General features: G+C 43.0%; 1 protein-coding gene and 1 long non-coding RNA gene across 8 annotated transcripts in view; both read left to right on the forward strand.

Moving 5' to 3' along the window:
• DCX (doublecortin) overlaps nucleotides 1-25,747 on the forward strand; it is an 89,465-nt gene that overhangs the window by 35,769 nt on the left and 27,949 nt on the right. The window lies entirely within an intron of this gene.
• The window catches only part of LOC118165804, a 25,805-nt gene continuing 1,925 nt past the window's right edge, over nucleotides 1,868-25,747 (forward strand). Inside the window, exons 1-3 of the long non-coding RNA XR_004750249.1 lie at nucleotides 1,868-1,880; nucleotides 14,570-14,574; nucleotides 15,018-15,021. This is a non-coding gene — a long non-coding RNA (uncharacterized LOC118165804). The remainder of the gene's footprint in view (nucleotides 1,881-14,569; nucleotides 14,575-15,017; nucleotides 15,022-25,747) is intronic.

The following is a 25,747-nucleotide window of genomic DNA, read 5'->3' on the forward strand; positions in this document are numbered from 1 at the left end:
TGAGATAAATGCAAATCTCATTATTAACCGCTTTAAATTTATCCAGGTGACCTAAAATAAATCGGAAACGTATTGGTTCATGATGCTTTTCTATCACTTTCTATCTTGAAAAACCCTACACATTTTCAATACATTTTTCAGCTAGTGAGTGCAAGATGTAACCTGTTTTTCAGTAATTTTTCTCTTCTTCCCCCAGCAGAGGACCTAGTTATGAACAAAAACTAGACGTGGGGAGGATGAGATAATGTGCACCATTCATTAGAAGGATTTTTTTTTTTTTTCAGGGGATTTTGCTTCAGTCAGAATTGGCGTGAGGGGTCAATCCTTCCCGTCCCCAGGTCTGGGCTGTTTTCTGAAGGACAATGAACACAGCGAGCCGTATTGGCTCCACAGGAATAATTACGCAGCCTGCAGGGCAGCAGGGGAGAGCAGGACTCCAAGCTCCTTCCCTGTGCTCCCCTAGCCTCGCCATCTGCTCTGTGCTGCCTGTCTGGGGCTCTGTCCCCTGCGGCTGCCAGGGTCCCCAGCTCTGGTTCTGCTGCTGCCTCGCTGCGGACACTGCTCCCTGCTCGTGAGGGATCAGTTGGAGCCACCATGTGAAACACCCAGCCGGGCTAACTGATACTGGGAGAGCAGCTGTCTTTTATTTGGGTTCTCTGAACAGGAAAGAGTAATTGGTTCAGGAAAGCATCTTGTGGCATGTGTGTGTTGCTGTGAAAGAAGCATTGCTTCAGGCTATTGCTACCCTTGTGCTCCAGACGTAACCTCTCAGGCCCTTCCCCAGCCCCTCGTGCTCACGATGTTGCTGAAGGGGGACTGATGGGTGTACCCGTTCTCTGTAGGGCTTGTGCTGAAAGTTCGCTAGGAAACTCACCTTCTGCACTAGATAAGTCAACTGGAATTAAAGTTAAAATGAATCATGAAATACGGAACATAACGCGGTATGAATCAATGTAAATTTGCAAGAAAAGCTTTCACTTTGTTTATCTATTAATACAGAATCATGGAACAGTGTCATGGGGGGGAGAGAGCCAGTGGATATGTGGACTTCAAAAACTCACGAGGAAAAGCAGTATAATGGAAGATCGTAAGTGCAAAATAATGCACAGTAATTACCCTTATACTTGGCTTTTAAATTAAATATAATTATTCAGCAGAGGATTGGCCTTGATGAAACAGGCTAGTACCAATGTCTTAGCACAGATTCAGAACAAAATAACATGCTAGAACACACAGTATGCATTCAAAATATAGAAAGGAACATTCTTCTAAATGCCCTTCCACTTTACCTCTCCACATTTGCAAGTGACCCTCAGAAGATGGAAGCAAAGAAGGAGTTCCTCCAGTGATTGCTGCCCTGCAGCCCTCTGCAGCTCTCCCACCTTCGCTACGAGGCGTGGGATAACATATAAAGGTGTTTGGAAGCTCCTTTGTTGATACGTTATGCTAGGACTGGGATTTGGGTGAAACATGAAGTTACAAGTGGTCAGAGTGTGTACCATGGAGTGCTCGGTGCTAAATCACCTGGGCTTACATGGTTCTTCATGGCTTCTACGTTGTGGTATTTGCCTGTGGATATGAGGCTGGGAGTCTGGGAAACTGGGTGTCAGAATGACATGGCACCCAGAAAGGTAACTTCGTTTGGAGGTCCGAGGTGTCTAGTTATGTAAAGAGGTTGAGAGAAGCTGTAACTCTACTGATGGTGAGTACCATCTGTGCTATAATACTACAGACAGAGGTGACATCACCCCGCTGTGTGATGAAACATTTGAAATGGTTTTATCAAAACCGTGTCATCCTGCTCTTTACATTTGGGGCACAGAAATGGAGTGCTTTTTAAAATCTTGCTCTTAATGAGTGCTTGTCCATTCTTCAGTCAAGTGTGTCATATAGACATTATCTCAGGATTTGTAGCATCTGTCAACCACTCCTCTGATCTGCCTAATTTTCATACTTTGTCTTTATATCTCCAAAATAGTATCATTGGAGCACAGAGAAATTATGCCTTTCATCCTGCTTTCCATGCTGCCTGGTATTTACAGGAGTCTGTGAAGTATTTTAATAACGTAAGCAGAAGCAAAAAACGCAGTGCAGCTATTTCAACATTTCAATAATTTTAAAGCTATTTGGGGACATATGTATCAGGCTAAGAAGCAAAAATCTGTTTGAAAACTTAAACCTGAGTATCCTTCCATCGTGGAGCTCAGCTCCCCAGAAAGGCAGTAAGAGGACTAAACTTCTCTTCCTCAAACGTGCACGTATCAGGAACCTTATCAACTGCTGGCAGACTGCAGGATTACATGTAAATTAAGTGTATCAAAGAGTTGAGCTAGATAGCCAATGTTAGGAGCTGTGAATGCTGTTCCTGCCTACTTGAAAGCCCTTCATTATGGATTAGAAACAAGAACTTACATCTCTTAATACTGTCTAAAAAATCGAGGCATAATTTTGCTTCTAGTGAATTTTAATATTTGAGAGAAAATGGGATGGGGATTTTCCTTCATTTTAGACAACCCTAGTCAGAGGGCTGCAAAACGTTCATGTGCCACACTCAAAATGAAAGCCATAAGGCTGCCTGAATTTTGTGTAAGAGTCTTGCTAGAGGCTGTTGGTGAGTGTTATTTTTAGTTCCCTAAAGCAACAAAGATATTTGCATCCTTGGCATTTTTTGCAGGTTTAAAATGGAACAGTTTCTGAAATGTCTGCTTTTCCTTGAATATTTATCCACCTCATGAGCTTCTTCAAAAAGTTTTTGCACTGTTGTTGGCAGCAGGTAGTGATTTAGTGCCAAACAGTGTGGAATTGCTCCATTTTACATTGTTTCTTCAAAATGCTTTCTCTTCCAAAAGCAGATGCTGGAAACAATCCCATCTGATCCTGATACTCATTGTTTGGGTTGTTTCCAGCTGCATGTGTGAAGTGTTCAGCTTAGTGTAAAATAGGCAGTAAACAAGGAAAAATAAAGTTAAGCCCCAAAGTGGATACACTGAGCTCTAATGTACAGATCTCCTAATATTTAATACTGGTGAAAATCAACCTGTGTGTGGTTTTTTTTGCCTAAGCATAACTCACCAAAGACTTACTTTCAAAAGCAGGAGGTAGATGATGCCACAGGAAATATTTTACATGATGGAAGAGAGACAGTGTGCTTCAGATACTCAAGCAGCAGAAGGGGGTCTCAGGGCTCCTGGCATTGCTCCTGTTTCAGCTGCAGCGTGTGACCCAGGTTTAGGCAATTAATGTGGCATTTTCAGGTAGGTGTGATTTGCCTCATTTAAACTCATGGGGAGGCTGAAATGAGGTTGTTAATTTGTGTTTAATGTTCTTTTTTTTTTTTTTTTTTTTAAAAATCATGTCCTAGCTGTTTTTTTTTTTTTGTTTGTTTGTTTTTAAAAAGACTCACCTGTAAGACTTAAGTGATCCTACAGATTGCTTGGGGGATGACATAGGTCAGGTATCTCAACTGCCTTTTTTTCTTTTTTAATCAAGGACTGCCTACTTCTAGCAGTTTTCTAAGAGCTAACATTGCTACAGCAATCAGTAAAGCATTGTCGACAGTTTGAATGTTCATTTATCAACCCATTTTTTCTCCCATTTTATTAATTCCCTGCTTGCGTGCATGGGGATTTGCCTGTTTGCTTTGCTTTCCTTGCCATATTGTTCCAATTATCAGACAATCTTTTTTCACTTCCACTTGCCTTATATGTAGGTTTGACTTACAGCTGGGACAATAGGGCCGTTTTGGCAGAGGTACTGTGGACCACCTTGTGCTGGTTTGTGGACCACCAGCTAAGATTGATGAAGAAAAATTGATGAAGTCTCAATAACATCGTAACAGACTCGATCTCTCATCTTTTCATGGTGTCCTGGTACCGTGTATGGGATACCTGGGTTCAGTACTCCAAGGGTCTGGCTTCTAACACAAAACAAGTGTCCGGGTTCTGCCCCCTCAGCGGGTGAGTCCCATTGACGGTGATCTCCTTTTTTTATCTGGTGCTGTATTTAGGCCAGGAGACAAAGCGCCAGGAGAGAGATCCAGTCCCAACCTTTATCCCCTTCACATGTGCTTCCTTTCCATAAGTCATGCTCTCACTTCTTTTTTGTCGTCTGGCAGCTGCAAGGGCTGGTTGCTTGGTGACGCTCTCAGCAGCACAAAGAGCTCTCAGCTGGGAGGCCAGGTCTGCTGGCCACAAACAGCTGGGATAATTTTATTTGTCTTTCTCTTGTTCCTGTTAATCGCAGGGAGCTGAATCAAAGTCAACTTGTAATAGAAAGGGGAGCACCATCAAATGCTATTTATGGCTTCTTTAACATCCACCTTTTCTCCCTGAGTCAGAGAAGTGGCAGTGTGTGCCAGAAATGGCCTGTTATTGCACAAACGGAGGAGTAAAATTGAAAGGCATGATTTCCAATTCTGCTTCAAATGGGATTTTACCAGACCCCATACAAAAGCAAGATGTCAGACTGGGTTTTGGATTTATGAATAGTTGTTCCTTAATTTGATGTGTGACTGGCTGTTCATTCTTTATAATAATCGTATGCTGTGCAGGTCACATCTATGAAATAGCTGCTAATGACTTTCTTCTGCCTCGGAAGGATACACCAGTCAGAGTTCATTCAAGAGAAAAACAATGAATAACTTCCAGAGTTGAGAGGGTTGTGATTTAATGATCTGGGCAAAGGCCTTGGTTTTATGAACCCTGGTTTCTTATTACTGCTCCTATGTAGGCTATGGAATCCCGAGTTAGTAAGAAATGTTATTGTGTCTAAAGAGATTTTGAGGGGGGTGATTTCCACTTAGGCCCAGACTTGGTGTACCTGGCTGCAAGAAGGTACAGAGGGAGAGGCGACAGGGCACGTGAGTGCTGCTTGGCTTGCACTTTGCAGCCCTTCTGAAGCCAGTGCCAGCACCAGGCACGTGCGCTGGGTCTCGGCCGAGCATGCCAGCTTAGACGCATCAAAGCTCTTAAGCACGTGAAGAGCTTCCTGCAGGCTGGCTTAGGCAGAGGTGCTCGCAGGGTTTGAGAAGCCGTGTTCAGCACTTCACGGGGAAAGGCAAGGACACTGGCCATGGCTGAAGCTGGTCTCTCCTTACTTCTACTGTTATAGTTAAAAATGACCACTGAACGTATTCCTAAATTACTGAATCTGTAAGCTTCTGCTTTTGCAGGACTTTTTTCTTATTTCAGGTATAAATTGTAATAAGAAGGTTCCAGTCAGGTGTTAATTTTATGCTTTTGGGTAATTTAATTATGCAAGTTGCTATACAATAGCTAAACAAGTAAACACTAACACCGAATATTTACGTTTGGCTGATGAAACATACTGAAGCGGATAAACAAGAATATAATATATTACATACGCTAAAGGATCTGCTGTTAAACTCACAAGAGCAGAAAGCACTATAGGTTCATGGTTTTTCTTCCCTGATGAAAAGCCCTGAGGTTCAAAGAAATAAAACTATCTTCTGAGATTTGGGCTGCTCTGTTCCTAGGGCTAAGTGAAGGAAGATTGAGGAACGGGAACCGAAGTGGAAATGTACCTGCTTACCGCTGCTAAATTTAGCATGCAGAATTGTCCAGGGAAAAGGCTGAGTTTGTGGTGCAGTCTTCTGATCCGATCATGAAAAGGAGGGCTCTGAATTTCAGTTCTTCATGTTCATGAGTTGCAATAGTAGGTGTTACAGCAGACACTCTGGGTTGCTTTGGTCCATTTTTTTTCTTATGTCCACATGCCTGCACAGCTTTACCTTTCATGGCCTTACTACATAAACCATTCAGTGGAGAGCAACTCAGATGGTATTTTTGTTGTTGTTGTTGTTAAAAAAAACATGTGTTTGAGCTATAGTCTCTCTCTCTCTTTTTTTTTTTTTTTTTTTTCCTTCCCATTTGAAATTACCTCATCTCTCTAATCCAGGTACTTGTGCCATAGTTTTCATCCCTGAGCTGCTGCTTCACAGATTTTTTCTTAAGTGTGTAATAATTCCTTGTCTTTCATCAATTCCAAATCTATCAGTTTTTCTTGTCTCCTATCTTCTAATTTCCTACCACAGATGTAAATGTATGGAGACAATAATCAGGACAACCCAATAGCTCATTCTTTAGTGTTTAGAGTGATCACCAGAGGGATCAGGGACTTTCCTTCTCCATGCAGCACCATGCAAAACAAAAAATAGAAGTGTATTATTTGTGAAGGAGCAGCTTTCCCCCTCCTCTGAAACATCAGCTATTAGCCCCCGCAGAGGCTGGGCATCAGCCTGTGTACACCAATGAACCGATCCTCTGTGTCAAATCCTTATGTAAATGCAGCAGCCTAATCCTCTTGCCCTAATAGGAATTTCACACCTTAATCCTCACTATGAACAGGGGCAAAGGCATTCCTACTAGGCAGCTTGATGCATCCTATTTTGAGAAAAATCACTGTATATGGGTTTGTGGAAATAGGGGAACTGTAGTCCCCTGTTTGTGTGGAAGACTGAACCATGTCATGCTAATAGAAGCGAGGGGATTATGTTCCTAAATTGTCAGTGGATTTCAGGGGATTTGCTACACCAAATGACACCATTAGCCTCCTAAGTCCTTCATTTTGCCCCTGGCTCTTGCTTTAGCTGGAAATGCTCCCTGGGTGATAGAGTTGACTCTACAGGAGTGGGAGGAAAAGAATTCTCTCGTGACCCCTGCAGCCATCCAGGTTATGCCTCGCAGCTTGGCACTGCTCGTTGTGTGCTGGGCTTGCACTGCTCCACTTGAAAGAAATGTCACTCAGTGCATGCAGTGTCATTCTGAATAACTGCCTGGTTTATGTTGTTGTGTAACCTCAGAGAAGTCTGCATTCAGAGGTCGGAAGTCTGAGAAGGCTGAATGGTAGCAGTAGCACACAGGGAGCCTAGGCAGCGCCTTGAACTCAGCTTTGTCTAGCTAGATGTGTATTAATCTCTCAGGTATGGATACTTACTTCTTAACCAGCTGCAGGGCCTCATCCAAAGCTCACTGAAGTTTCCAGAAGACTTTCACAGGCCCTGAAGACCACTTCAGCATGATGGTCCAATGTATTCAGGGCATTCTGTGACATGGGGTGACCAGCCCTGATCCTGAATTGCCACCTCGGAAAAGAAGGGTGCAACAGCATTCTTCATGCCACCGCCGAGAACTAATTGCTTTACACAGAGAGCATCAGACTCAGACCACGTTTATACCTCTTATGCTCCTGGTTACAAAGATAATGATGGGTGCAAATCAAGCAACTGGATGTACTGTAACTCGTCATCGTTCCCCCAGCCTGTTTGCTAGATGCCTCTGGTGCACGCACAGACAGGGTGGGTCTTAATCAGCTGCGGATCAACCACTAACACGGAACACAATGTGTGCACAGCTTTACAAGCAACTGTGGTTTGCTGGCCATTTGGAAGAAATGTGTGTACATACGTCCTGTTATTTCCACTGCCAAAGTTTTTCCAAACCAGCCTTTTGTTTTAGTTTATTTCTCACTGCAGAAGCTTTACATTCCTTGTCCCGTTCTCGTGTTGCAGTTCCAGTCTCTCTTGGCTGCTCTTTGTTTGCCCTGGTGTTATTAGACACTGCAGTTTGGACTTGCCTCTCACTGTTGCACGAACAAAGCTCTTCAACAGTCAGGCCTTTATATCTATTCTTTGCAGAGTTCATTCTATGAGTGCCACCCTTTGAGCATTTGCATCCAAAATGCCAGTGCACCAAGTCAAATCTACCACTGCACAAGAGAGCCTGAATGAACGAAGCTTTGATTTTTCCCAGGCCAGCTGTCTGTGGAAAGTTTTGTTCTTTGCAACTCTAAAAACTTGTGTTGTTTTAAATCAAATTTGACTGTAGCTCACTTAAGCATTTGTGGCTTTTCCTTAGGAATGATATCACTGTCCCAGCTAGATCCTGTGGAGCAAGGACTGGAAAATCCACTTCATGACAAACTATAATTTAAGAGTCAGCAATGTCTCATATAGCAAGAAATGCAGTTTTGGAGGTAACTGTTACCCAGTTATTTAAATGCTTCTGTCATTTAGAATAAACCCATCTGTAACAACAAAGGTCATAGCATCCCCAGGAGCTATATTTTTTTCTCTCTCATGCCTGCATGTAGCTAAAGAGACCTGTGTGCATTCAGCCCCATGGAAGGGCCTTTCCCTCGTGGAGGTGTCCCTGTCCTGGCTGGGTTCACTCGGTGACACTGAGGAACCCCTGAGAAATCTAGAGGAAGCTGTGACAGTTATCAAGTCTCTGTGTGGATCTCCTGCAAATGAAGACTTTTCTGGGCTTTTCTTATGTTTTTGGTAATTGCGTGTCATTTTTGCAGCCTGACTAAAGCAATTTTGGTATTTTCTGTTTTGATGCCCACTGCCAGCATTTTTTGTACTAAAGAGTACCAAAGGTGCCTAAACTGATTGTGTTTGTCTTTACCACATACCTCAGCCAAAGAGCTTAAAATAATTTATTATGAAAATTATAAGGAAGGACAAAGTATCTCCTTTCAAGACAAGCCAGAAATGACAAAATCCAGAAATTTCTTCCAGCCTCACTGAATCATATCTTGAACGGAACTTCAGTACCTACGTCCAACCTGCATCTGAAGCCAGTGCAAGGAAGAATTGAAAAGAGAGAAATGTTCACTCTCTCCAGGCCTTTCTAGTTCTGATTCCTCACAGAGCACTTCACTGATATTGTCCTGTGTTGCTTTGTGCTATCTCAGCTATTTCTACTTGTTCTCACGAAAAAATAGTATCTCTTGTTGATTGCAAAAAAATATATGACTACAGTGCCTTCCCAACATTGTACCAGATTTAAAATGGTAGCTGCAAGGTAGAAACCATCCTATAGAGCCTGTAAGCTTAGGGAGAAGAGAGCACCGTCGTCGTGGGGGGGTCAGCAGCGGCGTGTGCACCGCCAGCAGCTCCCGAGGGCATCACGCCTGAGGCAGGTGCCATGCTGCTGGGATCCCAGGGGCAGCAGAGATTCAAATAGCCACTGCCACACCATTTTGTAGGGCCCAGAGTGCATCTCTTCTCGGGCCTGCCAGATGGTGCAGAGGGGTCTTTGCCTTTCCGTCTCAGCTCTGTCTCGTCTGCTCCAGCTGCTAACTGCAGATCTGGGAGGGGGCTCAATTTCCCCGGTCCTTGCACATCAGTGCAGCTGATGTCAGGTCACACTGGGCTCTGACTGGTGTCCTTTGGGCATCACGCCTCAATATTTGAACACCTCCCTGACACGGTTAGCTATCTGTGTGCTGCTTTCGGGTCTAGTCTCAATGTGAGACACGGGAGGCTGTATCCTCAGCTACCTTTATTTTCAACAGTGAGGTGTGACACTCTAGGTTTTTATCCCCTCCACTCCTTTTAGCTGGGTATTTGGGAAGAAGATGCTGAATTCTCAGTGGAGAGCTGTAAAAGAATTACTTGTGGCTGGCACCCGTGTAATTCTCCCTGAGCTGGCACAGTGGTGGAGATGCTATTTCAGACATCACTCGAAGCAAACATATTCCCAAAGCACAATGTGTGTGGGTCTTGAACTTGCAGAAATCCATTAATGGGGCTGGCATGGGAGTTGCCTGGCTGTCACATGCTGGGCTGTGTTTGCAAGAATCCTGTTGGAAAAATAGATCCTTCTTGACAACAGAGCATCCTCAAAGCACCATTTTAAGATGTTGTAAATGGGAAGGTCTGAGGTGCTATTTGCAGAGCAAAAACTGATATAAGCCTGGAAAGCTCTATTAAAAGCAGCGCAGATTTATTGATTTATACTAGCTGATAATCTGTTCCTAAAGCTGATTTTTAAACCAGAGTAATGTATTTATTATTGCTTGTCCTTGTCCTTCCTCACACTGTTATTTCTGTCACTTGCTTAAGTGCTGACGGTTTAAAAAGGCATTAGGAAGGGGAGCGTTTGGTGGATTTTGAACATGATACCATTAAAAGGAGCATTGTTCTACCAGCCTCAGCTATTACCCAATTTCCTCTTCAGGGCAAATCTGTCATTTTATCCACACAGGCACCAGATTACCACCTTGTGAAACGGCATTACTATTTTCTCCCAGGCCAATTGCAGCCAGCATCCGAGGCTGCTCCGGGCAGCAGGTTAGGTGTTTGTCTACCTCATTTCTGCAGAGGAAAAATAAATATGCAGAGGGAAAATCTTTCCTGACTATTCTGACCTGTTCAGGTCAGAATAGTTTTTAAGTAACTGCATCCTTGTAGCACACTTTTCCCAGCAGAATGCAGCTCAATGCAGCCAGCCTGCCTAGTGCTGACCGTTCAGCATCTCTGCTGATACGTTAATCACACCTCCTCCTCAGCAGCCAGAAGCAGCAGCAATGATGTAACTGAGCTCCCAGCAAATCCTTTGTTTAAACAGTCGCTTCTGCTCAGTGGAAAAGCTGAGCCGCTTGGGCTGCGGCAAACAAGCTGTGTTTAACAGGAAGGAAAGGCCCTCCAAGAAATAACTTATCCTGTTTGCTGTAGAAGAAAAAATTTCCTCGGAGGTGTTTTCCGAATTATATTGCTTTAGTTCTGTTTTCACATCTGGGATGGACTGTTAGCCATCCACAATCCTGCTGTTGAAGGCTTTCCTTAGCTCAGGATACAGCCCCTTTTCCTCTGCTCCATCAGCAGGGGGTAAGAGAATTAGCTTTAAAGATTTGATTTTGGCTCAGTAATTTACAGGGCATTTGCAGAGATGTCGTACACAGAGCAGAGCAGGGAGGCAATGCTGAGGTGTCCCTACCTCATCAGGGAATCTGGTATGCAGAACTGGACTTTATCAGGCCAACCATCTGCCCGTTTACATGGCAGGAGACAAAACAGATTTCTGAAGATGAAGAAATTCCAGATTTCCTCTATTCCTATGGAGGAAATTTATGAATCTTTACTTACTTAAGAGACATCTGCTCCATGCTGTTCTCCACTTGCCTGCTGGGCAGAGGCCACTAACAAGCACGTACCTCTAACGCAGTAACAGGCGATAAGGAGTCTGACCCTGCTCAGAGGGGGATGAGGTAGGAATCTGATTCATGTGCTGAAAGGAAAATGGTTGGCTAGAAGAGAAGAGAAAAAGAAATGGTTGAGAAGAAGAGCACCATGTCTTGAACTTCCAAACGTGAGTATGGTTGTACCAAAAAGCTTGATATGCTTCCCTCAGAGTATCAGGTGCTACAAACTGGGGGCTTGGCCCCAGCTGGATAATTTGTAAACATGACACACCTGTGATTTAGCATAAAGACTTTTCTGCCTTCTTTTGTGGTTTGCACTTGCTTTGTATTGGTATAAGTCACTGAATGAAGCTTGTGGCTAGTGTGATCTAAGGAGAGGTCTGGTGTGGGTTCGTTCTCCAGAGCTACAGAATCAGAAGTGAAAACAGGGCTCTTTTGCGATGGTGGCATCACCCAGGAGGCAGCCTTGGTTCAACCAGGCTCTCGTCAAGGTGCTTCACCAGCTTGTATTCGTACAGCTGCCTGCGAGGTGGTGAACAGCAGCTTCCACGTGCAGCTGTGGAAGCTGGAAAGGAAGGACATGTGTTTGCACACCCCAATGGACAGAGAAGTCAGTCTCATAGAAATAAAACACGCATCAGTCGGGTGAGCAAAGGGGGGCCCGAGGGGTATGTTGCTTCTTTCTTGCAAATGTAAATGCTTATGAGGCTTCTTGTATAATAGGTAGGCATGCACAGAAACAGCTGCTGTGGGTGAAGGGGTTTTAGAGCTACCATTAAAGGCCAGATCCCCTGCGGGCAGTACAAGTGTCCTAACCTGAAAAGTGTATCTTATTCTTTTGCATAGGTGTATCAGCAAGGTTCAAAAGTTTTAATTGTTTGGTTATAAGAGAGATCCAATCCTATTGTTATTTCGGCCTTACTGAATAGGTCACCGGCATTTGCTCGCTAGAGTTTGGTGTGAAGGGACTTAGAGCACCCTGCCCTTGCCCTGCTGGGGTTTTCCTCATGAGGAGTAAGGAAAGGAAGCAGTACCTTTTGTCTTGGCACCTGTATCATTGCTGCTCCAAGATCTATCACCGGGGGAATCATAAAATATACTGGATCTTGAAAGCTTTAACAAAAATATCACTAGGAACTAAATGCCATATTTACCTAGTTCAGTGCATTCGGTCAGGTTTTCCTCCCTTTTTCTCCAGCTTTTATATAAACTGGTAGACTGAGGAGTAAGCGCAAACAGGATTTGGCCCTTGAACATCAGTAATCAAATTTAGCTATGTACGACAATCAATATTTGCCTTGTGGGGTGTTGCTATAATGACTCCTTTTGTTTTCTATCCATCTTTGTTTTATTATTTATTTTTTTCACCTGGGATAAGAAAGGATCTGGATATTGAAGTATGCAAGCTACTAGTACATGAGAATTGGGCTTTTTTTGGTATTTGCACAGAGGAAAGAAAAGGTGTGAGTTGTGAGTGATATGGGGGTTGGGAGTGATATGCTGACTTAATGCAAATTAGTCTCGTTTATTTGCCTGGAGTAATGGAATAAAAAGAAAGCAGTGGAAGAGGAGCCAAGTCATTTTCTTGTAGACTGCAGGAGGGAAGTTTAGTGCATCTGGAAGGCAGCAGTGAAGAGGGGGAGTCTTTGTAATCGAACTGGCACATGGCAAAAGAAGTGCTGTGGCAAATTTGTGTCAAAATAAGGGTGTTGTCAAATTGAGCTCACATTCAGTAATCACAGGTGCCAAGTGGATGAATTTAAGTTAAAAATTAAGAATTGTGATTACTGTGGTTACTCTGTATTCCTTGTTCAGATTGTCCCAGCAGGAGGAATAAAAGATTAAAAATTTTAATGTAAGGATGGTGACAGACTCTGTCTGACAGAGACTGCTGGTGACAGGAATCTGGAGTGGAAAGTTCACAACATGTTGATGAAATGGAAAGGTACTTGCAGTTCAGCTCAATGTAGAGCACTCAAGTTCTGCAGTCCTCAAGAAACGGATGATAATTAGCATCAATGCATTTATGCCTCAACAAAATAGGATTACTTTGGATAAACATACCTTTTGATTTGGGGGAAAAACAAGAGTACCTTCCAGGACAAGTAATTAGTCACGCATAACAGTATTTTAGGCACCTCATGGATGGTTAGGTTATTCAAGGGAGAGCAAATTAAAAATCCAGGAAAAGCAAGTACATTTGGAGAACAGCATCAGCGATGCTGGTGTTGGATGTGGCCGGGAAAGCTGCACCCTCAGGAAGGACATTATCGGTGCAGCTCAGATACATTACAAAATAAAGCTGTGTTACTGTCCTCATTTTGCAGATAGAAAATGCTCACGCGGATCCTCAGGTTGGCCAAGTGCCCTTCCCCCTCTGATCTCTCCTTGCCTCACGCCCTCAGTCTGGCTTGTCGAGGTCACGCAGCAGGTATGACAGCTAGGAGGTGACTTCAGCATCCTCCCCTCTCCACATCACTGATTCTTTCCCTCACCTTTCTCTCTTCCTCTGCTAATGTAGTGTTTTTCCCTACAGTCCATGGAAGGCTTATTTCTATTTTTTCTTGCCAGTTAAACTAAACTCCCAGCTGCATTGTGCACAGCTCTTATAGTACGTGCACTCCCTGCCTTTTCAAAATTGCCATTCCCAGACAAAGCATCTAGGCAAACTTCATTATCATGTGAGGACTTTGGGGAGAGGTCAATTAATCCTGATTCATCCCTGGAGAGCCGCGAGGTGGAAGCCTGTCTGAAGGTGTGAATAGCTGAAATAACTCGATTTTTTTCACAGCCACAAAATGAACAAAGAATTCCTTGTGGGAAAGAGGCACGTGTGGAAAATCGTACAAGATGAAAGAAGAGGAGAGCTAATGAACTGGTGACCTGAGGCTGGGGTTACTACTTGCCCGAGTGTGGTGTGGCAGGAGAGCATTTTTTCTACATCATCAGTCTGTCACAGGGAACATAACAACTTGAAAGACCAGGAGAAAGAGAATGAGATGGCTGAAATGGAGTCAGCAATACTTTGTCAGCATCCTTTGCAAATATCACAGCTTACTATTTATTTATTATACAAGAATAGTGGAAGATGTTTTTCAAGCTTTTTTTTTTTTTTTTTTTTTTTTTTTTGTTTTTGTTATATTTTTAATTTCTTTTCCTGATAGTGGGGGTATTTGGAGGCAGGGAATATCTCAGCCTTCCTGGCAGTAGGAAGATGTCTGCACTCCACCTGGCCCAGCTGGTGCTCTGAGGCACTGTTTGCTCACCCGTAAGGGGTGGGGACAGGGTATTTGCTCAGTGTTTTTGTCCCTGCATTTTCATGGGAGATCTCTGGAACATCATTTGTGTCTGTCTTCTTCAGCAGTGTGTGGATAAGAATGTGCAGTGGATGGTGGGGAACAAGCTGCATTACTTTACTTTCAGTGAGATACTGAAATGCCTAATTTTAGCGAAATTCAGTCAGTTTAGGATCAGTGCTCTGCCAGCCAAAGAGCTATCTGGAGCCCATCCAGACAAGATGCTGGGCAGGAGCAGGATTGTGGAAGGGGTCTCGAGCCTGCTCTCAGTGCACACTTACCACTGAGGGATGGGCTTTTTGCCTTGCTTTGCCCAAGTGGTTCAGTGTCTGTGATACAGTCCCAGGAGGCTCCTGTGGCCATCTGCTTCTGGAGAACTGGGTCTCAATACACTAATCCATCCTTCTGTAACCTGTGAATTTGGGCTTTGTTGTCTTGTGTTCTGCTTCAGGAACATCAGGAGTATAAAAATAAAAAAGAAGAAAGTGCAAGGCTGTTTGCTCCTGTGAGCAGCACCATTGCACATGTTTTTTTTCTTCTGCCTTCTCACCTTTGGAGTGCAAATCCCAGGTATTGGCTTGGATTTGCAAAACTGCAGATAGTTCCTAATAAATCTCCTTTCACCTTGGGTGCTGGGGCACCAGGGAGGATCAACCAGATGCCCTTCTTGGATCTAATACCTCAGTGATAACCGAGGGCCCTGCCATTTCGAAGCTGCCTTGCCCAGTGGCCCAGTAATGCCTGAAAAACTTGATGTTGAAGAGATGTCGATAGCTTTGTTCTCTCTCCTGTGTTTCCCTGGGCAGGGCTGGGTGACTGCAAAGATGGTAGCTCTTACCCTTAGGTGGAAGCAGAGAGGAGTGTGCGTACTTGTGGTTTTTAATTAGTTTTCACAAGTCTGCTCTGAGGTGTGTAGGGAAGAGGATGCATTTTGTACAGCTAAAAATAAATACATCTGAAACGTGTATATTAGATTTCTCTAAGGGAAAATAGGCTACAAATTCATGAGTTAAATTTGAGTGAAATGGGATAAATTGAATTTGATTAAAAAACCATAACCTAAAGTATACTGTTTTTAGTTATTTTGATACTTTCATGGAGCATTTTCCCCCTCAAATGCTTTAAATCTTAACACGAGTCCTTAAAACCACTGGTGATTTTTCTAGGCAGCGAAGCACTTCCCGACAGGAACCATTTGAGAACATAGCAAATTTCCCAACTGCTTTCACCTCTGGTCCTTGAAGATCTGCTGGTGAAAATACCTTGTGGACAGTTTCTCTGTAATATTTTAAAATATTACATTTTCTTTCCAGATGTGAAATGATCTTTGTGCAAACACACATACACACGTACAGCCTTGCAGATACGCACTTGTGTGGGCTTTCAGAGAGCCCTTTATAGCTTTAGCTTGGACTGTGGAACTGGACAGCTGAAACATCTGACTCCTCTATATATTTTTCCTGCAACTCTCAAAATTTAGGAGGCTTCTTGGGTGTGTTAAATAATGTCTTGAAAATAGTGTACTTCGAGGTTCACGGTTTTCTTTGCCTGGTGTCACTGTGGTTCACTGCTGGCGATGCCGTGGCCTGTCCTATTTCAGAAGTAGCAGCTCAGGTGAAGGTTGATGGCAAGCTTTGGTTTATCTTGTATACATTTTTTCCCTACTATTTTACTGCATAATAATCTATATTTCCATGAATAAAACTTCCTGCAACCAGGAGGACTGTGGCTGCAAGCAGAAGTCGCACGGCCTGGCTTACATGGGTAGAGTGCAGGGCTTGGCCCTAGATGTTGCCTTTAAGATGAATGATGTAAGGCCGTAGGAATGGCTGGAGTGAAGTGGGCAGACATGAGATGGAGTTACTCACGTTACGTGTAGAATATGTGAGCAGACAAACCCCTGAAGAGAGAGCTGTTCCGCTCACTGCAAGCAGTACACAGAAAAAGTAGGAGTCTGGAAGGATTGGTCCCTCCTAGGGACAGAGGAAATCGCACAAGTCGCAAACATGCACACGTGCAATCATGGGCTATTAGGCACCATTGCAAAAGCAAAATGTTGGAGGAATTGGTACAAAAAGTGCAATAAAATATGTATTAATACAATGAAATATGTATTGGAATGAATGCTGAGTGGGATAAGCGTGGCTCTCGGCTGAAACAAATCTGGCAGGCTGTAACTTTGGCTTATGGAGAAACCCCATTGCATGTTAGCCCGGTGCAGATGTTGGAGAGCTTCCACACTGTCTCACTGCACAAAGCACTCGTTCTATATGTTGAGACCATGCTTCAAAGGGGAATTTAGCACCCTTTGATTTCCCCTTCAAAAGGCAGTGAGCTGTCGTGGCCTCCTGGGTAAGGCCAAAGTGCTTTAAGCCACAAGGGAGGCCAGCCTGGAAAGGAAGTGTTTTGGATGCATGCACACTGTGACGGTCTTTTCCACGGCAGCCTTTTCGGAAAGTAGGAGAGATGAAATGTTTTGTGTCACTCAGTCCCATTCCCACACGTTGAGAGAAGGCTAGGAAGACCGCAGCATGCCCCAGGGGTTGTTCTGCTTTTAAAAGCCCTGGGCCCAGTTACACCCTGACTTACATCGTCTTCAGTTTCACCAAAGGCATTGGAGTTGCACAGGGCATAACTGAGGCAATAGTTTTGGATCCTGCAAGATGCTGTGCGATTCTGGAAGTGCAATGAAACTCCAGTGCAAAGGCTCCTTATCACCAGCTCTTCAACTTGGTATGTTAGCATTTGCAAAGGTCTCTGGCATAAAGGGTTCTGAATACATCCCTTCCAAACAGGATCCCAGTGGGAGTGAAGCTCCAGGGCTCCTGTGGTCATGTTTCTCAGGAGCTGTTTACAGTTCAGGCCATAATCCTATTGTAACTATTACTATTCAGTCATATTCCTGCAAAGCATCAGGGAAGGTTTTCCAGACAGATTAATTGCTAATGAATTTGTAATCTGGCTTTGATCACTCATTCCTTTTGAATGCTGGTAGGTGGAGTTTACATGCCACAATTTTCTGAATAATGAAGATGCTGCCTCCTAGGATCCTTTGGAATTAATGTTTCAAATTTGGATCTAATATGTATGCTGGGCTCCTAGAGCTGTTTTTCTCTTAGCTTACAGTTGAGAAGACACTTTGGCAAACTGTACAGATCTGCAGGCTTCCACATGCACCTACTGATATAAAAAGCAAGATTCCCTCTGCTTTTGGGGAAAATTGAAGCAAACAGGCAGAAGTACTTGCGAGGCAGACAGGCTGTTATCTGAGGAGTTTGAGCAAATGGCTCTTGAAAGTGACTGACAAAGGTTCCATCTCTAATCCTTCTCCGTGTAGGTTTACGGCACTGAAACCAATGACAGCAATGACAGCAGCATCTGACACTGAATGCCCAGCAAATAATTATGGTTACCTTTGACACAGCAAAGTATAAATCTCACTTCTGCTGAGGCATAAACATCAGAATACTGTCTGTACTGTAGCTAAAGGCTGTGTAAATCGTAATTAAAATCATTTCATATAAATTAATCTTCATTAGGAACATAATTATGTCCACACACAAATTGCTTCAGTGTAATTGTTACAGTTGTAGATAACTAGTTGTATTAACCAGCTTTTCTTCAGGGATAAACTAAATTTATAAACTGTTTTAGAGCAAAACATCCTTGTCTCCACGTGCTGTAGAGGCGCCAGCTTGCACATTCCCCATGGCTCCAAGTAAGTCCTCATGAAGACGTGAAGGGATATTGTCCTGGCACTTCAGGAATTCATGACGATTCAGTTGTAGAGAACCATACCCAAAGGTTCTCCACACAAAGTGGATCAGACCTGAATTTCCAGGGGACAGAAGTGTTTTAGTCTGGGCTGGCACCTGTGTTGTGGCTTTGTCCCTGTTTTATAGCATGAGAACATATGGGAAAAGTCTAAGTCTTATACAGTTATCACTTTCTAATCAGGATACCAATGAGATTTGTGCATGGACTTTGCTGTCCTGATGCCCACAGGGAAACTGCCCATTGCAGAGGCCTGGAGCTATATCCAGTCATCAAAAATTCTCTGGTGGAGACAGGCTGAGGTCTTCCACTGGCCAAGTGGCATCAACCAATAAATTACTGTAATTTTTTCCTTCAGATCTCTTGATTGCTCTGGCGGTTTAGGGTCTGATCCAATGCATGTTGAAATCAGTGGGGAATTTTCCCACTGACCTCTGTGTGATCAGAATCATACCTGCTGTAGAGGAGTGAAGAATGTGATGCACGTTGGATTCTGCTGAGAGCAATCTGACCTGAATCTAAAGAGACTGAGAGTAGCTCCTGCAAGACTGAGCTTAGAAAAGGAATTATTTACTCTTCTTCACTGCCTTGGGAAACAATGCCATGAATGCACGTAAGAAATGAAATAGCACTTGGGAGATGTGTAAAAAATAGTCTTAAGTGGACATGAATGCTTAAAATGGATGTCCTAACAACATAGTTTAAAAGTAGAAGCTTCTGACTATTGTGAATGCTCTTCCCAAATAATCTGTGCTATTACTGCTAATTGGCATAAATCTTACTCCTAATACCCGTGCACTGAATCCATTGCTAATCCTGTAAATTTAGGAGTTTGATAAAGTTTGTTGCTCAGGGCATTGCTAATTTTATTGTCATGCTTCCATCATATATTAACCCTCAAATGGCACGTTGGTCTGCATACACAAATGAGAAAGCAATAGTCATCTTAGCAGCTATAATCTTGAGCAGAAAATGACAATAAAATGAATACACATACAATCTAAATAGAAGGCCTCTTCATGTGTGTCGGTGTGCTACCTGCTGAAAAAGGGCCAGGTCCTCATCAGCATGTGCAAAATTAAATCCAGTACAAGGCAATTCCATATTGGATGACATTCTTTGTATTGATGCCTTATTTTTTATTTGATATATATAAGGAAGGCAGCTTAATGAGGTTTAAGGAGGCGATGATTTGGTCCGTATTTTCCATTTGCATCCTGAAGAGAGGAAAAAAAAAACAACCAACTGCTCAGGGAAAGACCGGAATCTTAACCTGCCAACCATTGGCTTAAACTTTACACCTAAGTGCCACGGTAGCACTGAAATCCACCTTTTCGTATGAGTCAATGTCATTCTGTGATGCAGCACTTAGTTACACGATCACTTGGTAATCTTTAAATAATTGCATACTGATACAGTCTGGGTCTGCTTCCAGAAGAGAAGTTTGGATGCAAAATAGCTTCTCCCTAAACTGAGAGTAACTGCAAGAGTTGAGTGTGCACAGTGCTACCAGGAAGCTCTGCGTTAGGGAGCTGCCCGCTGCTCTTCCAGGGCCCTGCGGCTCCTGAGCAGCGTGGTCCTGCACCTGGGGGCTCCATGTCGCATGTGCCAGAAGGTGATTTCCATGGCCAGATCCCAATCAAATAAAAATGTGACTCAGTGCCACATGTGAGAGGGATAGCATTTACAGAACCATATGAGATTACTAGGGAAAATGATTGAGTAGAACTTCTTACATACAGGTCAGCTTGGATAACCAAATTTAATACTTCCCTAGTTATTGCAAAAAAGTGCAAATTAGTAGCTGAGCAAAATATGCTATTTGTTATTTAAGGCCAATCTTCAAAGCTTTTATTTATTTAGTTATTTAGTTATTTATTTTTCCCCAAGAAAGCTCCTCGGAACAAAAACAATACAATGGTGCGCATTATGTATTCTCTTGAGAAAAGAAACAAAATATTTAGACTGGGCTACAAACAGAAAACCATTTTTTAAAATTACTTCAGCATGTTTGAGTTCAAGACAGCAGAGCAAAAGAAAAATGCTTGTTAAATCACTCTAGTGTGCACATATCATAGTAGATTTGATGTTCCAAGAATTGACTGCACCAGCATGTTAATTGTCAGGGTATGATGGATTTTTTTAAAGGATATTCTTGTGTTGCCTTATTTGGTCACAGATGCTTTACTGCTTCTCGGAACAGAGGGAAAATAAGGGAAAGAGAAAGGGCAGTTGGATTAGCACCGTGACATCTTGGTGAACTAGCACCACGTTCCCTATGGAAATGTGTCTTCTGGGCTGAACAGTGTTTCTTCAGAGACAAAAAATAGCTAACATATTGGAGGAGGGCTCAAAGAACTGGTCTTGTTACAATTACCTCTCCGCTTATTCCTGCTCTCACATGCTTCAGAGATGCTGTGTATCTGCAGTTCATTTTAAAACCAACTGGAATCACAGACGTTCAGTATTTCTTAAAAAAGCTCAGCCTGGGCTGTCTGGGCTGGGTGTTTATTGGAGTGCTGGAGCAAATTGAAAGCACACTGCTCTGGGTATAGGGATCTCCTCAGGAGAGGCTGATGTTGCTGGATTACCTGTCAAAAATGATCAGAGATGAAAGGGGACGAGAGCAAAGGGAAGCTATAAAGCATTTGAGGGGGAAAAAAAGAATAATAATAATAATAATAATAAAAGTTCTAGAAGTGCTATCAGCATATTTAATCAGGGAATAAAGTCAGAGTGATGCTTTGTATAATTCTCCTGACTTCAGTAGATTTGTACCAAGAGGCTTGCATAGGAGTACAGGTCTGGCCCTTTTGTTTACATTTCTTTTCATAACTGTATTTTCAGTCTTTTTGCAGTATCTACATCTGAGTTTACATGTGAGCAGCATATCCACCATGAACAGACAGGAAGCCCTGCTTCTTCCTTGGCATCCATAAGAAAATTACAATCAAAACTAAACAAAAAAATATACGTGTTTTAACTGATACTAAGCTATCCTCAACCCTACCAAAAGATTATTTATTGTCTCTTGGTTTTAAGTGTTATTGCAAAGTTACTAATCCCCACGGTCACAGTGAGGATTCAGAATTGGTGCTTTGACCCAGAGTTGTTGGGTGCATAAATGAGATCAGCCGCTGCCTCGAAACCTGTAAGGAACAAGAATTTCTTTTCTGGGGAGGTGAGGATCAGCAGACCAGGTCTGGGCAGGGGGAAATATCTGCAGTGCCTGGCCCTGGGAGGAGGAGTGCTGCTGCAGCATGCTCTCTGTGCTTGTGAGTGTCTCACAGCAGCACCACGGTGCTGTTGAGGATGAACACCCTGTACAGTCAGTGGCAGCCGGGAAGAGCCCTGCATGGACAGATGCTGGGCTCATGTTCTTCACACCAGCAGAAAGGATCCATTTGTCATGGAAATGACATAGTCAGTCTGGAGGGTTGAGGGATGAGGAAGAGATGGAGGGTGAATGATGTGTGGAGAGCTGGTGAGCTCATGCAGCAAAGGAGAAGAGAGAGGAAAAACTCCAGATGTGTTCTTTCTGTGGTTCAAATAAGAGAAGCAGTACCCAATTATCCCAGACAGCGCACAAAGGGAATGTAAATGCGTATAACCATCTGCAGCTGATGTGTGAGCTCATGGAGTCACCCTGGCACCTGTAGAAGTGGAACTTGCTATTTCTTACAGATTGGGAAGGAAACAGATAGAGTTCTGCTTCCAAGTCTCTGGCTGTCTCCTGTTTCTTTTATCTTGCATGTCTTGGGGGGATCTTCCAGCAATTAGTTTCTAATTGCTTCAGCAGCTTACAACTCATTTTATGAGAAATACCAAGCAAATGTAATGGCTCTTGCATATTTCAGAGAAGCAGAAATTAATTGCATCATAATTTTTAAAACTCCTTCCTGCTCCCCCTTCCTCCATCACATAATACTTCACATTTTGAAAAGAAAGGTATATATATATATATATATATATATAAGGTGTTTTGTCATCTACTGTTTTGTCACTGCTGAATGACAAAGATTCAGCCTGATGTGCAATCCCTTTATTAAAATGATGTAATTTGAACAATACTGCCAAAATTAGTGTGGATCCATTGATACCTCTCCCAGGTGCTGTTAAGTGGGAGCAAGAAGGCTTTAACCTTCAGACTTTAGGAATCCCCTTGGTAAATCAATGGCATCCTGGGATCATCTCCAAATGAAATTTGCCTGCTACACAGCAGCAAGGAGACGTGAGAGGATTATAAAACAGGACTATTTTTCACTGCAGAAATGCTTGAACTCACTCCAGACAATTATGCAGCCCGCCATTTTACACATCATCTATTTCAGTATTCCTGCATCAATTATTCCATTAACATTACTGCATACTAGGCTAGAACTTGTCATTGGTCTGTAGAAATGGAAGGGACGGGACATATTTCAAATTAAAAATAAAATAAAGAAAGCATTTTCATTTGAGAAGCTTTGAGACATTCATTTCAGCAGCATTGCTGTATGTTCTCTACAAAGTATTTTTATCTCACAGCCTGCTTAACACTGTTAATTTCTACCCTAATTTGGTTTAGTTCAGAACATAATGCTGAATTTTCCATTACTCTCTTAGCTGACAGCTGAATTGAAAAGACCTGGTTAATTAGAAAAAAATAATAGCTTTATCCAAAGATTAACAGAAATTAAGGTGAAAACAAAATTGTGCCGAGAGGGAGGACATATGCATTTGCTGTGATTTCAGGAAATCTCCCAAAACGCAAAGAACATGTTCGGAATTATAATTAAGGAAGTTATTTTATCGCCCTGAAAGAACAGCTTGATGGCAATTGTTACTTTCCTTTAGATTTAATGTAGCATCTGTTACAATTTAATTCTTAAAGGACACCATTTTTAATTCCCATTAATCTCTAGAATTAAGAGTGCAGTAAAGATCCTTGCAAACATTGAAGTTTGACTAGTCCAAATGCCTTTTAGGGTCTTTTCAGAATATTTTAGCTATTGAGCAAAAGCTTCGATGCTTATGAGTGGGGTGAAATCCAAAGGCAGTGTTACTTAGATACAGAACCAGTTGCATCTTCTGATCTTCTTCAGGAATTCGGTTGACTTGGATCCATAGGCTGCAAATAAAGTTACAGCTGGAGGACAGGACAGTTTGGTCATTGTCAGGTTTGCAGATGTGTATTAGGAAGAATGACTTGAAGGTCCAATTCTTCATACTTGTGTCTTGTTTTCGCTAATGTTGCCTGCAGTGAAAATGTTAGCCTTTTGGCATCTCTTGGTGAGAAAGGATTTGGGATTTTGCAGAAGTTGAACAAAACGGAGGGGATCCTGTACTCACTGAGCTCACCGGCACATCTAAGAATTAATTAACAGAAAAGGATTTTTTTCAGATATGATTTGAATAGCAGATGTGTTTTGAAAGCATGTGTAGTTGGAGACCCCAAATAGCAGAAGTTGCAAGCAACCCAGTGCAGGCTGAGATACAGGTACGTGGTAAGTTGAGTTGCAGAGTAGTCTTGTCTGGTCAGAAAAGATTGTTAATTGCAACTAAGTTAAAGCACATCTTCTCCAGGAAAAATTGTGCTAATTTGTTGCCATAATCCTAATCAACATATGCTTTTCCACCACAATCGCCGGGGAAGACAAGGTTATCTGTAGTGAATTGTGCTAGTGTGCTGCTGCTGCTGTGCTAGGGAAGGCACAGACAGTTCAAAACCTGCTGCCTTCAGTGTCAGTGCTGATGCCTGCCTTGAACTGAAGTGTCCTCCAGCTCTCCTGATGTGCTAATAATAATGGCAAGTCTGACACTGACTTTTCCCTAATGCTTATTTTGGAAAGAAGTTACTGAAGGCAGCAGGACACACAGAGATACTGAATAGTTGCAGTTCTCAAGGACAGGCTTCCTCAGTTGGTAAAACACATCCACTTGTTGCATGGAAACCAGATCTGTTCATATTAAATATGATTTCCTTTGTCACTCAGAGTCATTATCAAAGACAGAAATTCCTCTCTTGTGTCATCTTACACCACATCACAAAGAGGCTGTTGGAACAAATCCTGCGATTTTGGACACCTGTGTAATACTCCTCATTTTGCCATAACTTAATTCTGCCTGAAGGCACCATGCAGGGGTGCTGTCCTCTGCTTCCATGGCTACACTCTAGGCGATAGTTAGGTAGAAAGGGGTTGCAAGAGCAAGGGATGTATCCCCAGAAAAGGGAAATACATAAATGAATCTGTTCTGTACCCCTGTGAAAGTTCATCTATAGCCGCTATCGGTACTGGGCTGCAGTCCATATCTGTACCCAGGTGGGTGAAAACCCACAAAGAAATCTCTCTTGTAGCTGGCCAGTGTGCCATACTTTGAAACATTTGGGCTGACAGTTAAGTTCTTGATGCATCTAACCATGACATAATTAACTGGCAGAGGTATTTTTACATAGTGCTGGCTTGTAAGGGAAAGGAGACGGAGCAAGGAACATTTATATGACAATGAGGGATGGAAAAGACTCTTCTAGGGCACCCTTCAAGTGGGTAAGGAAAGCAGAGATGTCATCTTAGTCTTTTAAGCACACTACGCACACTGCATGTGGGGATGGGAGCAGCTCTCTCAGAGAAAATAGAGTTTTCCTCCCTCCTTCCCCAGCATCTTCCACACCTGAAAGTCAGCAGGCAGAGGGGTGGCTGTGAGGATGCTGCTGCTCACCTCACGCACCGGGTGGGTGCTGCAGTATGGAAATACGGCTTCTTGGGGATGCAGGGATCAGCTGTGAGAGTAAGGAAGTAGGGCTTGGCTGTTGGTCTCCTCCAGCCCCTCAGAGCCTGCTTACAAGTGGTAAATGCTTGGTGTAGATTTTAATTCCTCTGGGCCTGCCGGTTGGCTAATGGTAATGTTATTTCTGTGCTCTCTGAAGATGGTGGGGTTGCCTGTGGGCATGCGTCCAACATATTCAGTTCTGGTACATGGGTTTTTTGTTGTTGGGTTTTGTATTTCATTTTTAATTTTTAATTTTATTTTATTTTAGCCAGGGTGAGGATCTGTTTACCAGTGCCTCTCCATCACAGTCAGTGCCATTGTGACAGTTAAAGAAAAACTTGCACAAAGCTGAACAGGAGCCTTTCTCTTTTATGAAGATAAGCACAATAGGATCAGTAACAGCTATTGGTTTTTAAGAGCTTGTTTCTGGCAATCCCATTAACTGGAAATTTCAGCCCATTGGTTTTTCAGCCTGACCTTGAGTAGGCTGACAGACTCTCTGTGCCCCTTCTTTCAAGGCTGCCATTTCGAGCGGTGTTGCTTGACTTTGGCCATATAGTCACGCTGCTTCCAAAGTCCCTGATCCTTTACGGTTTTCTGGCTGGAAAAGGGTAATTTTTTAATATATCAGTGTTGATTGCTGTGCTGCTCATGCCCCCGAACTGCACAGCACATTTGTCCTCAGCGTTAATACTCTCTTGGATGCAAGAACAAGCCTTTCTCCTAGGTAAAAAGAACCAACAGCCTGAATATCTGTTTGATAGTCACCTCCATATGTATGGGGAAAGGCGATAACAAACTAACCTTTCTTCCAGGGACTAATTGGATTTCACATGGTTTGAAAGCACCACTAATTCACCAGATATATTAAATTCAGCTTTAACATTCCTACTGGGTAGCTTGGCTACTGTCTTTCCCTCCCCTGTATTGCATCCTACCCTACCCTACCCTACCCTACCCTACCCTACCCTACCCTACCC

This window comes from Oxyura jamaicensis, chromosome 4, assembly GCF_011077185.1.
Source record: "Oxyura jamaicensis isolate SHBP4307 breed ruddy duck chromosome 4, BPBGC_Ojam_1.0, whole genome shotgun sequence".
NCBI classification, from domain to species: domain Eukaryota; kingdom Metazoa; phylum Chordata; class Aves; order Anseriformes; family Anatidae; genus Oxyura; species Oxyura jamaicensis.